Raw genomic sequence first — 19318 nt, 5'->3', positions numbered from 1 at the left:
CAAAAGGCAAAAGATTGGTTTTCATACCACTCAGATTTTGCTTTCTTTCAGACTGATTCAGGAGTTAAGAGGGAGCAGGGAAAGGGAGAATTCAATCCATATCTGACCTGGAGGTTAAAGTTTGAAAGATGCAAATGGAACATGCGGTTCGTCTGAAAATTGACTCTAAGAATGGTATTGTAGAATTTAGTTGTGTGCTTTTTTATCTTTTCTTGATGGCATCTGTGTCAAATATGCTCATTTTACCAGTCAAAAGATGATTTTCTATCTGGCATCACTGAAAGCTCACACTAAGATCTAAAAATTAATCCATGATCTTTCTGCTCTTTACACCCAGTTATGAAGATTCTTCAGTGAGAACTGAGCCAACATCTTTGCTGATGGTGCATGGGGCAGAATATCTTGTTTTCTGTAAAATTACTGGCTTGATAGTGCAAACACTAGTAAAACCTGATTGCACCTAGGTATTGAGCAAAAAGATATGTTACCCTGTAATTGCTTTTATGAATTTAACTACACTTTAAATAGAAATGTGTAGAATATTTGTGCTTGCAATTTTGGAGAAGACGCAAAGGACCTTGACCAATCTGAATGACCACTGCAGTGATGAAGGAGAATCCTCAGTGTTTGGGGATAGCTTTCATTTACTTAATTTTAAATATTTGCTTATTTTGTTTGTTTTACATTTGTTAGTTTTAGCAAATGTAAATATTTGCAAACTAGACAGCAGTAGCATGCCTTAATTCCAAGTGCTGATGGTGTTTATCATATAAAACAAAACAAATAATGAAAATCTCCTTAATTTATTTCAGTTTAGAGTCCTTAAGTGGGCAATAACACAGCATGGCAAAACTGAGACATAGCTGGAGCAGGTCATAATACGGGACTTGGATTCCAGTTTAGCAAAGAAATTAAACACATGCTTAAATTCATTCCTATTCAGCAAATTCAATGGAACTTAAGCATGTGCCTGAAGTTAAGCATGTACTTAAAGTGCTTTGCTGAACAGGGATGGAATGCTGATCTGAGACCTTAGACTTCTATTTGCCCCATTGTATGGTTCACTTTCAATTGGTTTTGAAATGCAGGCAGATTGCAGTTTCTCTGGGAACAAATATGAGCGTGGCAATGGTAGACCACAGCGCAATTTATACACTCCTATAGTTTTTAACACATCAGTGATGCCATTCAGCCTTCAGGAAGCTGTCTGCTCTGGATTGATATAGAATATCCAGAAGCTGAATAATAAGCTGCACAAAAGAGATGCCACACATTGTCTATTCAGTTACATTTTTTGGCCTCGTGATAAAGCTGAAAGTCTCTGGGTATAATCCTCACAATCCAAAGTGTGTCTGTGGTGAGCTTCCAGATTGGATTTCTGTCACACTGTCTTCACTCTTGATCTTCATTATGCCTAGGGCTGACTGTATAGGAGAAAAGCAGCTGTTGGGAGGGTGTGAGGAAGAGGGAATCCTTTGGATATTCTTGCCCAGTCCTCTCTCAGCCCACGGTTACAACTGTTGTGGGGCTTTAACACTGAGAAACAGCCGAATGCAGCTTGAGGGAGTCATCCCCAATCACACACATCCAAGAAAGATTAGCCCCATGAATAACCTCCATTGTGAATTTAATCTGATGTTAAACCCCCACAACTCCTGCGTTTGGGAACTCTTATAAAACCAGTTTAAGAGTGACTTTACTTGGGATAGCTTAAATTGATTGGGAATAGGTTTAAACTAAGTGTGTCCACATGGAGGTTTGCACCAATGTAACTTAATCGGTTTAAAAAACAATTTAAATTTAAACCAGTACTGTTTTCCCATGTAGACAGTTAATTTATGTTTGAAGCGCTCATGGGGCTTCTTAGTTATAAGGAACTATGCTCTTGGGAAGCGGTTTGTGAGGAACAATTTTGTGTTGTCAAGTGGATGCGATGGACCATTCTATCTTTAATTTCTATTGGTCATAACATAAATGGCTCTGTGTAGCCACTTCAGGCACCAAATGTAGCTGTTTGTACTCAAACACAGACTGGAACAGGGAATGGGCTTAACTGAGAGCATCGCCAGAGCTCATGGATATGGCCAATCAAAACCCTTCACAAAGTTGGAGACAGCAGTGAGCTAAGTCCACTACTTCATCCCATAACCTGCAATGACAGCAGCAGCCTGGTTCTCTGCTGGCTGCTTAGTATTAGGCTGATGAATTATTCCATCTTCGAGCTTCACACCCTCCACATGCATTTTCCTGAGCATTTATGCTGTTTCCCCTGGTCTGGGCAACATGAATCAGTGAGTCCAAAGGACTGGTAGTATAATTATCAACTACCAAACTCCACAGCAAGGACCACATTGTTCCAAGTTAACTTTAAATGGATCAAATAAACACAAAAGCAGGTGCCTAAAGGGCAGGCTTCCAGTATCTTTACTGTATTGTGGTTTAGCAACCAAATAGCCTGTTTTCTTAATCATTAAAAGAACATTATGAAGGTTTTAATCATTGTGTGTGTGCTTGTGCTTGATTTGCTTGGTTGTTAGGGGAAGGTCCTGTCAATCAGATGGATGCTTAATGAGCAGAGATCTCATTCACCAGGGACTCCTCACAGCAAGCTAATGAACGAAAAAGACTGGGTAGGAATTTTACCCATGAATCGGAACGGCTTGGTGGGGGAGCGGGGTGTACAAGGAGGTCGTGCCAGCACTTGCAAGTTACTTTAGGGCTGACCCTTTGGTTCCTTACTTCATCAAAGGGATATTTCAGCTTACATTACTTATATAATTTGTACACGTAGTTTGAATATTTAGCTGTCTGAACGAATGAATGTTTAGGAAACCAGAGATGATGATGTCTGAGTAGTGCATCAGGGAATGTAGACCACAGATCAGGTCAGCCACCTGCAATAAACCAATATCAGTATTGAGTGCATCTCTGGAAGATTGGCTGGTGTATTGTGCTCATAAGTGTCCAGAGTGTCCCAGGAAGACAGGAAGCAGGAAGAGTCACAGGGGATACGTATCCTGATTTGAACCTCACCATTTAAAGATGTGAGGGTCTGTTCCAGTCTTCCAAGTACACACACACGCTTAAGATACAGATTGTTGCACACACAGAGATGCAATAGAGTTGGGAGTCTTCAGCGCTCCCTAGTTTAGAAATGGAGCAGCAGAGAGGCCTGTTCACCACACCGAGGTAACTGCCAGGGTTGGGAAACAAACCACAGGAGATGCCCCTTGTACAAACACAAAGATACTTTATTCCCCACTCATCCATGGGAAAAGAAACATGACAGAGATTAATAACAAAGCCCTGCCTTGGACCCACTAGGATGTGAGAGTATCTTTCGCTTAGAATCTCAGGGTTGGAAGGGACCTCAGGAGGTAATCTAGTCCAACCTGCTGCTCAAAGCAGGACCAATCCCCAATTTTTGCCCCAGATCCCTAAAGGGCCCCCTCAAGGATTGAGCTCACAATCTTGGGTTTAGCAGGCCAATGCTCAAAACACTGAGCTATCCCTCCCCACTCTTCCTTTGTCACTCCTCTCTCATCCCTCAGGTGTCGTCATTCTTATGTCATGGAACCTTCCTTCATTTCCTCTCCCTCAGTGTTATCTTCACCCCAGACAACACAGCACTCCCTCAGCATGCCCTTGGACCTGGTGAGTGCAGTGCTCATTCAGCAGTGTCTTCATCTTGGTGCTCCCTTGGCAACCCCTTGAGCCTGGGTGATGCATCGCTTCCTCAGCATCCCCTTTGGTGCCCCCTTGGGCCTGACAAGCCAGGCACTCCCTCAGCTGGCATGGTATTCTTTGGGTGTCCCCTTCAGTGCCAGCTGGCACTGGGCTTCCTTGGCCCCTTTGGTATCAGCTTTGGCATAGTGCTCCTTCAGCATCCCTTTCAGCCTGGCTAGTGCACTGCTTCCTTGACAGCTCCTTCAGCGGCTCATTCAGCCCAACCCTCCCTCCTCATCCCCTTTGGCACGGGGCTCCCGTAGCATCCTCTTGGATCCAGCAGTCCCAGCACTTCCTTGGTGTTCCCTTTGGCATGGCATTAGCTTGGTATCGCCTTCAGCACAACACTCCCTCAGTGTCCCCTTTGTCACACCATGGCACTCCATTGGTGTCCTGTTCATTGTGTCTGGTGCAGCACTTCCTTGGAGTCCACTTTGTCCCAGCTCTCGCATGGCACTCTCTTGACTGATGTGGCATTCCTTCAGCATCCCTATTCCTTTTTGTGTAGACCCCAGGTCATCTCTTGAATGAACATACACCACTTCCTCCCCATCCTGGGGCTTTGCTGCTCTGCCATGCCAGATGGTTCTGGGCTATTGCTCGGCAACAGCTCAGTATGTTGCATCATCTCAGGTGATGAGGTATGTCACAGTGAGCTGCTGACATCACAGAATTGTTGTCATGCACCTACAATGCACTGGGATAGGGATTTAAGGTTACAGTTTTCTCCAGTCTTTCCCAGCAGACTTGTCTGTTTCCCATGTCACTTCACAGATTATTGATTTCAGAACAAGAATCAGGAGAAGCAGAAATGGTATAGCTGTTAGACCAGGAGCTTGGGAGTCTGACTGTCTGTGGCTTTGGGTGGTCACTTCTCTTTGTTTCTTGATTTTTTTCCCATCTGCAAAATGGGGCTAGTGATACTGACCTCTTGGGCTCCTCAGCTCTTGTGATGGCACATGGTGCTGAACACATCAGAATGTTAGTAGCTGGCACTGCTCTAATGGCTCCATGTACTGAGGAGTTATTAGGAGCTGAAATGTGTCCTCAAGCCCCTGTGTGGTATGAGAGCCTTTTGGTAGCCACATCTCCATTCTAAACCCCAGATTTCAAGTCTTTGCAATTTTCTGCTGACAGAAAGTTCCAGCCACTTGTGGTTAATAAATATTCCATCACAGTTCCTGCAAGGGTCGGGACGTCCATGCTGGAGTCCAGCTCTGGGAATTGCATTCCACACCCTCTGCATTCTTTGCTGGATACAGGATCCTTCATTATTCCCTGTGCTGTCAAACAGCTGCTGGGTCCCAGGCCAGGGGTGGGAGAAGTGATCCCTGTATATCCCATTCTTCACAAAGAGAGGGCATGAGGCGGAACTACTGTGGATTGCTTTGAAATCCCTATATGAAAAGAGAGCTCAGGGTTCATCTGCACTGGAAAACTCAGCAGGCTTGGAAACAGTTTTCAGTTTTAGCAGCCTGTCTGGATTTCCACTTGCACACTTGGGCCCACTGTGGGGAGGATGGGGGCAGAGCTTCTTTTAAATGGGCTTGGAAAACCAGAATTTTCAAGACCTTTTTGGTGGAGTTATGCTCCATCCATCCAGCTGATCTACTTGTGTAAGTGAAAAACACTTTTGAGATCAGTCACTGAAAATGACTTCAGAACACAATTGTTTTCCTAATGTGGACAGGGCCCATAAATGCACAGTATTATATTTACCCATCCAAATGCCATTCCCCTTAATGAGCACATTATTCTGACTCCATGGTACAATTGTGACTAAAGGCCACTCTGTCTTCTGCTAATGTGAAGCATTTGTTTATTATGACTATTCACCTCTTTTTTGCTGAGGGTTGTGTCTGTGTCTCTGGAGTGGATAGGATGAAATAAGGCTGGAACTTTTGATCAGCTGTGGTGAAACAGTTGTGGTGAGGAGGGGTGGGGTCTAAGAGTCAGTCTGTTTAAAAGAGAGAGAGAGAGTGAGTGTGTGTGAGTGTGTGTGTGTGTGTGAGTGTGTAAAACTAAAGACATGGCCTTTGCTGTTTATGGTGTCCTGATTAATGAACTGGACTGGGACTCAGTAGATCTGGGTTCAATTCTTGGATCTGCCACAGACTTCCTATGTGACCTGGGGGAAGTCACAATCTCTCCTATCTCCATTTCTCAACTGTAAAATGGTGATTCCTTTCACCCATATTTTATCCATTTAGACCGTAAGCTCTTTGGGGCACTCCTCTTACTATAAGTTTGTACAGTGTCTAGTACAACGGGACCTGGCGGCTAATTGGGATTTCTCAGCACAACAATAATATAATTATTAATAATAAGATGCATTGCATATATTAACTCATTTTAAGGGGTCCATGTGAGAGGATATGGCTGATAATCAGGTCTCTCCTCTTCTATATTTCTCTTTCATTTCTCCTACACCCTCTGCATTTCTGAAACCCATGAAGAAGAAGAATTAATTATCCTGTGTCTGTTGAGCCTTATAAAAGATCCACCAAAGAAGACAGGAAAATAGATGCCTGCAAACCAAAGAGCATTGCATCGACCCCTAAGCATGGTAATATAATTCTTGGGTATTCAGGTTCACTGAACTTAAAATTACTCTATAACATCATCTCTTCTTGCTTATTTCTGGATTGTGGGGAATCAAGGTGCTCGTTTCAGCTAAGACCATGTGGTCTGACTTGTATGCACATAAGATTTCCCCATACTTTTCTCTGCGTTTGCTTGTATGCTGATCTTTAACCCCATTCACCTCCAGTGCACAGGTAAGTGTTGCAATAAGATTTTGCTTTGAATCATTCTCAAAATATGTAAAGTATTTGCCACTTAAGAGTGTATTCAGGACAAAAAACCTGTTGGCAGCTGCACAACTGTTTTCTCTGAGACGTGATTAACTGTTATGGTTCACACACTTCAGTTGATGCTCCTTGAGATTTTTCCATGCCACCAAACACACTTAATTCCAGACCCAAGTGTGTTGCAGGTTTTAGAGGGTAAAACTCCAAGATGAGGCATGACTTAGATCGCTGGGGTGTGATTAGCCCAATGTGCCACTCATTTATGTTCTGCTTTCTGTAATCCCTCGGCTGATGTCTTTTAGGGGCACAAGTTATTTTACAGTTCAGACAGAATACCTGTAGCAGTTTCTCATTTAAAGTTAATAGGCAGCTGACTGGCAATGTGTTCTTGCACAAATGTGTCTGCAAGTGTAAAGAGGCCAGTGCAAATGTTGACTTTTCAGAACCTATTGTGAATGTTGATTCCATAACATTAAATATATTCTAGACCTGTCATGCACACAATCCTACTCTTATGCTTCATGCTATTGAAGGGGAAAAAGCTATACGGCATTCCTTATGTACTGAGCACTGATAATATGTTGAGTACTAGACAGAGGAAGACATGGCCTGTGCCTCTGGGAGCTTAGAATCCATATCCGATGCAGGCAGGCTAAATCAGAGAGATAGACATCTTCCAGGAAGGAGATGGGTTGTGTGTGTGTTATAAATAAATATGTGTTATATGCGGTGATTCAATGTTGAAGGGCCTCATGGAAGAAATGTGGTTAGAAGTGGGATTTGAAGAAATGAGAGGGGGAGGTAGTTTAGCTCACAAGGAGAGGAGGAGGAATTCCAGACATAGCCATGGCATGGGGAAAGGATACTAATGAGGAGCATGGAGTGGAAGGAAATAAGAGCAAAGTATTTTCTGTTTGGCTCCGTCCAGCATTGTGAATGTAAGTTCTTTGGGGCAGGGACTGTCTTTTTGTTTTATTTGTACAGCACCTAGCAAAATAGAGTCTTGGTCTATAATTGGGGCCCCTAGGCACTTTGATAATACAAATAAATAACAACAGCCAATTGAATAAATTTTAAAACTTATGATGAGGACTAAATTGGAATCTTCTTTTGAAGTATCAGACTTTTGGGATAAGTCGAGTGGGCTGAATTTCCTTCCAACAGCACTGTGGGTAAAATATTATTCAACCTGTAGAACTGAGCATGGTTCGGACATTCCTCTCTTCTTACGCGCATAGAACTAGTGTAACAGTTCTCCACTAAGAGTCATTTGAATGTTTTAAACAATTTAGTTTTGCCTGTGTTCACGCTTTCATGTTTGCTTGCCATGAGCAGAATCACACAAATCCTACTTTACTGGGATTAAAGCTTTAAAAAAATCTGACTTTGAGTTTGCATGCCCAAATATTTACGGGCCACACAGCTGAATCTGAGGCTTATGCTCATCCAATCAGAGAAAGTCAATATGAGTTCAAGACACAAAGGGAAAATAGTATATTTGAATTGAGGGCCACACAGTGTGCACCAGAGAGCTGAATGTTGCCCTAATGTGATGTGTATGAAAATTAAACAGGATAGAAATTGCTTGTGCAAAATGTGAAGGGGAAATGGCAATGATGTGCCTTAAACTAGCAATAACATTAAACTGTTGTATGTTATTGCTCGCTTAGGGCACATCACTGACATGACATTTTTTTCCTCAAAATTCTGTGCTGTTTATCTCATCTTGTGGAACCAAATCATGCAGTGACAGTAAATACAACTCGATATTGAGTCCAACACACAGATTACACTGTATTTGACCTGTTTGTGTTTCTCCTAACATTTTTTGAATTATCAACTTTTTGAAAATAAGTGGGTTTTCAGGAGGTATTTGAAAGACAAGAGCTGGTGGCTTGGTGAACTAGACTATCCAAGCAAAGAGGCTGGTATGAAAAAAAGTCTGGGGATGATTGAAACTGATGGATATATCTAGGCTGACATCGCTGGCGGAGCAGAGGGGATAAATGGCTCCAGATAGAGATCTAGTGGACGGGCTACACCTTGGTCTACTTTTCTGAAGTGCAGATCATCAAACTATTATTCCAGATCAGACTTCACCTTGGAAGCAAACATTTAAAAAGAAATAATTGTTTTACAACCCTATTACAATGGAGAAATCCACTGGGCATCTGGAGCAAACTCTCAAAATCACCTCAGACTTAGGATTTTCCCTTCCTTGTGTCTGGTAGCTTGAGGGAATAGGTGGCTTGTATAAGATATATTGCAGCGAGTGAGGCCTTTAGCTCTATTAGAAATGTCAGAAGTGTACCTTAGATAATGTTTAGAGCCTGGTGCCAATACATGCTTTTTTGTATTACACTAAAATGCAGTCTTTAGCAACTCACATACAAAGTATGATGTTCTCTGTTTAAATGCAATCCATTTTTAGCAATGCTTGTATGCACTTTACAATCTGTATCCTAAGACAGGTCCCTTAAGTAGATATATCTTTTAAGAGACACAATATGACAAAGCCACAGATGTTTGGTGCATGATATATTTCTTTCTTTCCCACTGGCCCTTATAAAAAGGACCAGAAGATAGACTTATTAAAAGTCAACTAATGACATGATGTAGGGAGCCTGTGGTTCAGTGACTGTTATTACAGCTGTGCCCCATTACATATTGGATACCTAGCACATGCTTGTTTTTTGAATGACATTTATCTTTTGAGTTTCAAACATTCCTGGCATAAATAAGGATTTTACGCTTTTCAAATGTGTTTTACAGTTCTGCCCCAGGGCTGCTGAAGGATCATTTTAACTCAAACAGTCATCCTGTAGCAAGGCAAAAAGGGAAGTGTAGGAGCATCCTTCTTGCTCCCACTGTTACTGGATAGAGATGATCCCCATCCAAGCCTTTGATTCCAGCCCCCACAAACCTTTGGGAAGCTATGCCCGGGATTTGAACTTTGTGGCTGACATTGATCTCTTCAATGTGCCAAACAACAGCGTGGGTCTGAACTCTGCTCATCTCTGAGAAAATTCCAATATGGAGCTTGTGACTGATGCCCACCATCTCCCACCCTCCCTACCTTTTAAGTGGAGGTTTTGGAATGGTAGATTGGATGTCAATAGATAATCATCAGCAACATTGATCCACATATCCACTTATGTTTTAGTATGAGTTTCTTAAGGTTCTAATTGCGAGGTCACGTGACACTGAGGTTCTCTGTGTAAACAGCTCAGTGTGTTAAAATAATAAAAAAGAAAGAAATCAAGGCAAGGAAAACATTTGCTCTCAGGCTAAACACATAACAGTCCCTTATTATTTTTTCTTTCAGTGCAAAAACACTAACATTGCAAGGTGAATGACTAGTGAGAGAGGCAATCGGTGTACTTCTGAATTTTTAAAAAAGCTAACAACTTGCATTGCCTCTTGAAGTTTGTCTTTATTAGACAGCTTGCAAGCCTGGTCAGTTAGACAGACCATTCTAAAACTACCTGTTTCTTTGATCCACACTACAAACATCTTTCCACCAATTGCTGCCAAATCCAACATTCCTTGTATGCTCAAAACTCCCATGATAGCCAAGGGGAGTTTTGTATTCATAAATTATGCAGGACTTAATAAAATCCTTCTCAATTAAACTGCAATTATTGATTTAAAGCTGTGAATCCTCTTTTGTTGGAAAGCCTATATGGAGTTTGGTTTGTAGGCCTTATTGTTCATGTGAGTCTGAGGGCTTGTCTTCACTACCACACTACATAGCTTCTGCCTGTCGTTGAGGTGGAGTAATTATGTTGATGCAACTGAAGCCATGTCGGCAGGAGAGTGCTGTAAATTGAGGTCACTCAGGGGGTGGTTTTTTCACACCCCTGAGCAATGTAAGTTACATCAACTTTGGCGGTGGTGTAGACAAGCCCTAAAGCTCTACCACCTCATCAGACTCTTGTAGACTGGCATGCTCTGAAATCCAAACTTATTCTGTAGACTTTTGACACTGAGTAACTGTTTCCAACCTGCCAGTGGTAGAGGTGGCTCAAAATGAAAGGCTGTAGGGTTGTCTAGTTTGGACACCAGCATCTCTCATGGAAGTGCTTAGAAGAGTGGAAGACACTTTTCCGTTATTATGAAATGCTTTCAGCGGAAAGCATTTAAGTCCAGAGCAGGTTGCATTTTTTTATGTGGAGTTTACCAGTGCAAGCAGTTTAGCAGCTCATGCTGATTAGATATTTAAAGCTGAAGCTGGTGGACAACTGTTCTGTGAAAGGATAGTGTTGTTCAGAGATAATGTGTATTAAAGTAAGAACTGAGAATTCATCTGTATTGGTGTAACCATGAAATGACAAAGAATCGTGGAAAGGCAAAGTGAAAGAAAATAAAAATGGTATGAAATCTTGATTATTTTAGAGACATTATTTTCGATTGCTTTGGTTCACTATGTACCCCAATAGTCTGGAACCAGACTGAATCTGTTCTGATGACATTTGCTGGCAGACCAGTTAAAGGACTTCAGAACAAAAAAAGATGTTTGTCTCAGAAATCCTTAATCCAACAGCACCCATTTTCTCAGGGCAGGAGTTCTGTTTAAGACACTGGCACACACACAAGTAGTTCTTAATGACATTTCTAAGAAATTGGAGGGATTTTTCCAACTGAGATGATAACTTAGTTTCCTGAAGAGCAGTAGCCTAATAAGCATCTGACAGTTGGTGTTGCAGTCATGGTAAATAATTCCCTCTTTCTTGAAAGCTCACCCCAGGAGGCACAAGACTATAGGAAAGCATAAAGTAACCTGACAGTGGGGTTGGGCAGGGGAAGCTAGACTGGTCGGTTAATTGATATAGCCTTATAAATATTGAGTGAAAATATGAAGTGCTGAGAAGCTTCCTCTCCCTCCTTCTTGCCCCCTCCCATTTCATACAGAGAATAGAAAGAATAACATTGTTGTTACGAGTACCTTAGGAGGAAACCTTAAGAAAGCATACAGGAGGTGTCCCTTCTCTGTGAAATAACAACTGTGAATGCCACGGCACCATAATTTTTAGTTTCTGAAGTGAGTGCCTTGTGCAGCCTGATACTTCTCAAATGGACATGGTGTGTCCGTGATTTATCACCCATATGTTAAGCATATGAGTAAATCAAACATTTTGCCTGTAGTGCAGCAGGTGTTTAAAAAGAGACAGCAAAAACACACAGCGAGCGAGAGAGAGATGTGAGGATGTGAAAATGCAAAACTTAATAAAGCTGGCTTTTAATTTAAAAATTAATTGTTATGGTGAGAAATTACCCCTGATACTCATTTGTCCAGTGACAGCTGCTGCCCAGAATGTGGCTTTCCTCTGTGCTTAAGAGTGAAAGTAACCAGCTGTATTTTAGTGCAGTTCCTGTTGGAGCTTCTTTTTTTCCCTTTCCATTCTTTGCCTTCCCGTCTTTTCTTTGTCATTTGCGCAATGTCTGCTGTCATCCCAGAGTCTGCAGCCAAGTGCTATAGTCCTCTCATCTGCAGAATACATTTGAGCATTCCTCTTCGTTATGCAGAGGCCATCCATGCAGTGCAAATAAAGGTCTCAAATAAACAGCTTAAGTTTAAAATTGTTGTAGAGTGTCACACGTGTCCAAAACTGAACCTGTTATTCCACGTTGTCCCAGAAGTTGCAGATTTACCTGGCAAGTTCTGATAGCCAAAGGCTTCCCAGAGAAAGCTTTCCTCCCAGGTGCCTATTTTCAGGAGTGGAGACTGACTTTAATGAAAAACAAGCAAAGCCACAGGGTTTTTAGGAAAAAAGCCTGGTTTGGGATACAACCAAAATCAGCCCCTTATAATCCAGGTTTGAATTCCACATCTTCCAAAGTTAACATGTCCCCTGCTAACATCTCTTCTTCCTCCTCCTACCACTGGATCTTTATTTTTTTCTTTTAGTGTAAACCGTTAGTTTCTGACAGCCCTCTGTCAGAAACCCTTACCCTTTTCATATGTCTGAGTGTGTCCCACCAAAAATTTGAGCCAGATCCAGGGTAAGAGCTCCTGACATGATGCTCTTGGACCTAGGGCTTGATACAGTCTCAAATTCCAGTCCTCTGGTGAAAAGGGAGGACAAGAAGGGTAAATTCCATTTGGTTTGACTATCGCTTAATGACTCTACAGAATCAGATGACATTTCACAGTGCACGTCATAAAAATATATTGAGTCTGTAGTAACTTAAACAAAAGGTGGAAAAACACATACAAAAGTGCAATGTTAGTTTAACTACATATCCTGGAGATTAAAGGGCAAAGGACTGTGTCTGTGCACACATTCAAGAGTGGGATGGTTGTATCTGGGGGAGGGAGGTGTAGGGTTTAGCAGGTTTCCAAAGATGTCATTAAAATATAACTATTTCCTTTCTCTTCTACAAACCTTATGAGCCACCTGATACAATGTTCTGTTTGTACCCTTTTTGGAATGTGTTTAACCTTGTAATTACGTGTTCTAGCAAAACATTATATATGATGGCAGCATGTTTAACTGCACTTCATTAAGAGAGTACATTGTATTGCAATCAAAGAAAGTTCCCTATTAAAAATATTTCAACTCCTGCTTTTTATAAGCAATGTTAAAGAATAAACCATTGTTAGATACCAACCTGGGATGGGGGTGAGGGGAAGGAGATTGGGAGGGGGGAAGTCACAAATCTAAAGAGAAATACAATGGTTCAGAAAAAGAGAACTTTAATAGACGTTATTGAGACACGCAGATGTGTCTTCACTGCCATTACATTTGACTGTCCAACAAATAGAATGCTGGTGGATAGTGGGATGTTGGATAAAGCCAAAATTGTGAGAGCTCAGTCACAAAACCATTCCTGTCTTGGTTTCTCCTTGCTGTAAAGTCTGGTTGAAAGGGAAAAAAAATGTTTTTGTTCTGTTGCTGTTGTTGAGAGAGAGAGAATTAATTGTTTGTGAAAGATGCTGGATTGAGATAAACACTTAAGCCTTTTATTGAGCTACATAGCACTGGCACGACACACATTTCCTCAAATAGCTCTATGATAAGAACATGCCTTCTGTCGTCTGTGTGGTGTATATGTGGAAAAGCAGTTTTTTCTTCATGTCCATTCAGTCCTTGGACTTTCCAGCGGGACTTCTAGCAAGGGTGACAGTGATGGGTGGTGGGTTTTCTTTTTTTTTTTATTGTTTGGATATTGGTACTCTGAGAACTGGGCTAAGATCACCAACTCATTTTGCGTAGACCAGCAAAACAGTCGCCAGTTGGTGGTGTCTTTTTGTCACCACAGATTTGGGACGAAAGTGAACAAGTGGCGCTGAGAAGGGAGGCTCAGTATATCATTACCCAAGCAACCCAAACCCTCAGTGTAAAAACTTAAATATATTTAAAATATATCATTCCGTGTCAATCTCTATAGAGATTCCCTATAGAGACAGGGGGCATAGTCTCTATGTGGAATGGGGTGGGGTTTATTCAGACTATAAAGTCAAGATTAGGTGGTAATGTCTTCAGATCACAATAAATAAAAAGTCTCTTTTTTAAAATAGTTCAGGGAACATTCTTAAATAGTTTGTGCACTCCCAGTGCCTCAGACCCACTCCTGAACAAATTCTCTCTAAAGCACTAATTTTCCATCCATGCTACCTGAACTTACTTGGAGTGCTTTATCTTTAAAGATACAGGACCAACTTAAGCCCTGATATAAGTGGGTGCATCGCCATTGGAAGACAGTGGTCCATATCCTTTTTAGATCTAAATCCTACAGAACTTTGAGATTTTTAATAAAATGTAATTTGTGACCAGCAGGACTAAACAAGAAACAAGATGACTTTAAACATTTCACCAGTTGCATATACATGGCTTCCCGGAGTTAATTCTGAACTTTCCCTCTCATAGGACATGGAAATTTAACTTACAGTATATACATCTGTAAACCAGTCACATATGAAAACAATAACCAAGGAATAAAAAAGTCAATAAGAAGATTTATATACAGCTGCTATTAAACTGGAGGAAAACAAATGATCTGTTGGGGTCAGTTTCTCTGGGAAATCAGTTTCAGCAGAGTTTTATTGTCCTCTCTGCTAGACCCTTCATGTTACTTGCTTGCACTTTTAACAGTTGTGAGTGAAGAGGTTTTTACACTTGTGAGCTTAAGCTCCCTGGATCACTGCAGTCCATACAATCTGTTACCTTTTCAACATCCATGTCCCCAGTTGCTACAAAAGTCCACCGAACAATATTGAATGCACAAAGTAAATTTCCCCTAGTAAGCTTGCATCTTGTCTGAGTTCCCCTAGTGTTGGGAGTCTGTGCATGTTAACTGCGTAGAGTGGTCAAGAACCAGTCATACAGTATATAGACAAATAATGTTATGGATGTATACATTGCACATGTGTATTGAAAATATACATCCTTCCTTACTCATGAAGGAAAATTAATCTTTCAGTACTCATTCATGATGTACATATGCAATAAGATTGTTATCAAAAAACAAAAAACCTACATTGTGAGAAAGTTAAGGTTGATAATAGATACATCACACCATCAATACAAACATTAGAACACTGATATATGGGGCTTTATCCAACACCCAATGATGCCCGTGGCAGTCTTAACATGGTTTTCAGTGGAAGTTTATTACAAGTCTTAACCTAAACATTTTTCCAACAGTCTTTCCTTGAAATCTGTATACATTTTCCTAAGTAAAACATTTTCATTTAGATTACCTTTGAGTTGTGTTAAATGAATGTTTACACAATCCGTTCACAAAATGCCTGTTTTAGCAAACTGTACCGATAAAATTGTCTGTGTTTACATCAGCCCAAAATGCCCCCATTGACAAAGTATATTCAAAACATTCTAGCACTGCATGTTTTTGGCAGCATTTGAAGAAAGTAAAATCCAAATGGCATATGAAGAAATTGATTTTTTTTTTATTTGAAGCAGTTCTCCGCTGGTCCTGCTGATAGGACATATCTTTCTTCAGTCTGAAGTTATTCTAGTTATTAAGAATGTTCAGGTTGGAGAGAAATCCTAAAGCTCTATCTTCTTACAGTTATTTGAAGGACCTAAAGACTGATGTTCTCATTCTTTTTTAAAATAGTTTATACTGCCAATTACCTTTGACTGCCTGAATAAGGACCTAAGAAGTTTAAACTTGTCCCCTATTTCCAAGAACAGACTGGAAGCCCCATTCTGAGATTATATGGAAAATGGACAGAACATTTCTTTAGAAAGTAAATTGCTCTGTATTATTCTTTAAACTTCTCTCTGCCCCAAAACATGGAGAATTTAGTTTATCCTTTAAAAACAAACAATCCTTCCCCAAACTAGATAAGCTGTTTCTGTAGGAACTGGAGGTTAATATATATTTTTTAATGAAATAACATTTGGAACCCTTTTATAGGGGGCAGCTTAGTAGTTTAAACATCAGGTTTGAAATTCCTGATTTTCCTGGCAAGTTAGGTTCAAGATCCTGGGATAACCAGCTGTAGTTAAGTAATATGCTGTAGACTGAATGTTTCAGGTGAAACCATACTTTGTGTGGACATTAAAGATCCATAGAATCATAGAACTGGAAGGGACCTCAAGAGGTCATCTAATCCAGGCCCCTGCACTCAAGGCACGACTAAATTATCTAGACCATCTGTCAAGGTTCCTTCCCCACTCTGAACTCTAGGGTACAGATGTGGGGACCTGCATGAAAGACCCCCTAAGCTTATTCTTACCAGCTTAGGTTAAAAATTTCCTCAAGGTACAAACTTTGCCTTGTCCTTGAATCCTATGCTGCCACCACCAAGCGTGTTAAACAAAGAACAGGGAAAGAGCCCACTTGGAGATGTCTTCCCCCCAAAATATCCCCCCAAGCCGTACACCCCCTTTCCTGGGGAAGGCTTGATAAAAATCCTCACCAATTTGTACAGGTGAACACAGACCCAAACCCTTGGAACTTAAGAACAATAAAAAAGCAATCAGGTTCTTAAAAGAAGAATTTTAATTAAAGAAAAAGTAAAAGAATCACCTCTGTAAAAATCAGGATGGTAAATACCTTACAGGGTAATCAGATTCAAAACATAGAGAATCCCTCTAGGCAAAACCTTAAGTTACAAAAAGACACAAAAACAGGAATATACATTCCATTCAGCACAGCTATTTTATCAGCCATTAAACAAAAGAAATCTAATGCATTTCTAGCTAGATTACTTACTGACTTTTTACAGGAGTTCTGAGCTGCATTCCTGATCTGTTCCTGGCAAAAGCATCACACAGACAGACAGACCCTTTGTTCCACCTCCTCCAGCTTTGAAAGTATCTTGTCTCCTCATTGGTCATTTTGGTCAGGTGCCAGTGAGGTTATCTTAGCTTCTTAACCCTTTACAGGTGAAAGGGTTTTGCTTCTGGCCAGGAGAGATTTTATAGCACTGTGGACAGAAAGGTGGTTACCCTTCCCTTTATATTTATGATACCATCCCTGACAGGTGTTTGCCCAACGTGCTCTTAAAAATTTGCAATTTGTCCAACCTAAACCACTCTTGCTGCAATTTAAGCCCATTGCTTGTCCTATCTTCAGAGGTTAAGAAGAACAATTTTTCTCCCTCCTTCTTGTAACAACCTTTTGTGTAACTGAAAACTGTTATGTCCCCTCTCAGTCTTCTCTTCTCCAGACTAAACAAACCCATTTTTTTCATGTTTTCTAGACCTTTAATCATTTTTGTTGCTCTTCTCTGGACTTTCTCCAATTTGTCCACATCTTTCCTGAAATGTGGTGTCCAGAACTGGACACAATACTCCAGTTGAGGCCTTATCAGCACAGAGTAGAGCGGAAGAATTACTTCTCATGTCTGGCTTACAACACGCCTGCTGATACATCCCAGAATGATGTTTGCTTTTTTTGCAACTGTGTTACACTGTTGACTCATATTTAGCTTGTGGTCCACTATGACCTCCAGATCCCTTTCTGCAGTACTCCTTCCTAGGCAGTCATTTCCCATTTTGTATGTGTGCAATTGATTGTTCCTTCCTAAATGGAGTACTTTGCATTTGTCCTTATTGAATTTCATCCTATTTATTTCAGGCCATTTCTCCAGTTTGTCCAGAACATTTTGAATTGTAATCCTATCCTCCAAAGCATTTGCAACCCCTCCCAGCTTGGTATCGTCCGCAAACTCTATAGGTGTACTCTCTATGCCATTATCTAAATCATTGGTGAAGATATTGAACAGAACTGGACCCAGAACTGATCCCTGTGGGACCCCACTCGTTATGCCTTTCCAGCTTGACTGTGAACCACTGATAACTACTCTCTGGGAACGATTTTCTAACCAGTTATGCACCCACCTTATAGTAGCTCCATTTAGGTTGTATTTCCCTAGTTTGTTTTTGAGAAGGTCATGTGAGACAGTATCAAAAACCTTATTAAAGTCAAGATACACCACAGCCACTGCCTTCCCCTTATCCACAAGGCCTGTTACCCTGTCAAAGAAGTTTGTCTAACTGTATTTTTGCTGTGATTCAAAATTTCGCCTCCCATCTATTCCACACAAGTACCAGTGCATGTACCAGTTAACTGCTATGTATATATAGTTTCTAAGGTTCTTCCAGATCCATAGGATAGAGAGCTGTATACTTATAAATTGCTATTGATAAATGCATAGCAAACGCTTTTCTAATAAACTGGTGTGAGATGTGTTACTTGTAACATCCATAGAGATGTATAAATAAGTTTAAAATAACTAACACACTGTTATAAGAAAGCCTTAACACAGCACTGAAGTACATACGATTATTTAGGTTTGTCTCAACAAAACATTATAGTAAATCTTATGTAATTTATTAGAGAAAAACCATTTCTGTTAATCATTTATTAATTATTAATATTTTTGTGAGTGTTAATGGGAAACATTACAGATGGGATACTGGGTTGTATATGCTATTGAAATACAAAAATGACAAATACCATGAATTAGAAGGGCATAAAAATGACTTACAAGGGCATAAAAGCAGCAAGCAGGAGGGGTTGACTTAACAGAGCACTTGCTATACTACAACAGTCCAAAAGGCTGATACTTTGCCTCTAGCAGTGGCCTATACTTATGAAAGTATGGAATTATTCAAGGATACACATTACAAACCAACCCTATATACCTCACTTAATGCTTTTTAACAAGCACAATGAGCTTGTAGATCTGGTCAGTGTAAGTAAAATTAAGTTAGACCCCCCCCCCCCCCCCCGCGCCCAGAACTCTAGATTCATTAATAGCATAACTACTGCAAGATAAAGGTTTACTTAGATTTGAATGAAAATGGAGTATTTCTGAAATGCAAATGTTGTTAGGGAGTATATTGCAAAGAACCGGGTTGAATATAAAAATACAGTATATAGAGTACATACATTTGTCTGAGGTGGATATATTTTTTCAGTGTTCCAGTCCTTTAAAGAATTTAGCAAAATCAAGTATGATTAGAAATGTGGGTTTGATTTATTTATGTATTTATTTATTTAATTTTTATGAGAACAATCTGTCTGGCATTTAGAAATTCTCCTGCAGCACTGGAAATCCAAACATAACAGCACTATGCTAATACTTGGGAATGGATAATAGCTGAAACTAACAAAAAGAAAAGGAGTACTTGTGGCACCTTAGAGACTAACCAATTTATTTGAGCATGAGCTTTCGTGAGCTACAGCTCACTTCATCGGAAGCTCATGCTCAAATAAATTGGTTAGTCTCTAAGGTGCCACAAGTACTCCTTTTCTTTTTGCGAATACAGACTAACAAGGCTGTTACTCTGAAACCTGAAACT

The 19318-nt window shown here is 40.5% G+C and overlaps 1 protein-coding gene across 3 annotated transcripts in view; it reads left to right on the top strand.

The window, feature by feature from the left end:
* EPHA3 (EPH receptor A3) overlaps nt 1-19318 on the top strand; it is a 311971-nt gene that overhangs the window by 216431 nt on the left and 76222 nt on the right. The gene's annotated exons all lie outside the window — the stretch shown is intronic.

Source organism: Caretta caretta, chromosome 1, assembly GCF_965140235.1.
Source record: "Caretta caretta isolate rCarCar2 chromosome 1, rCarCar1.hap1, whole genome shotgun sequence".
Classification (NCBI taxonomy): Eukaryota; Metazoa; Chordata; order Testudines; family Cheloniidae; genus Caretta; species Caretta caretta.
This window is presented reverse-complemented; position numbering and strand designations above follow the sequence as displayed.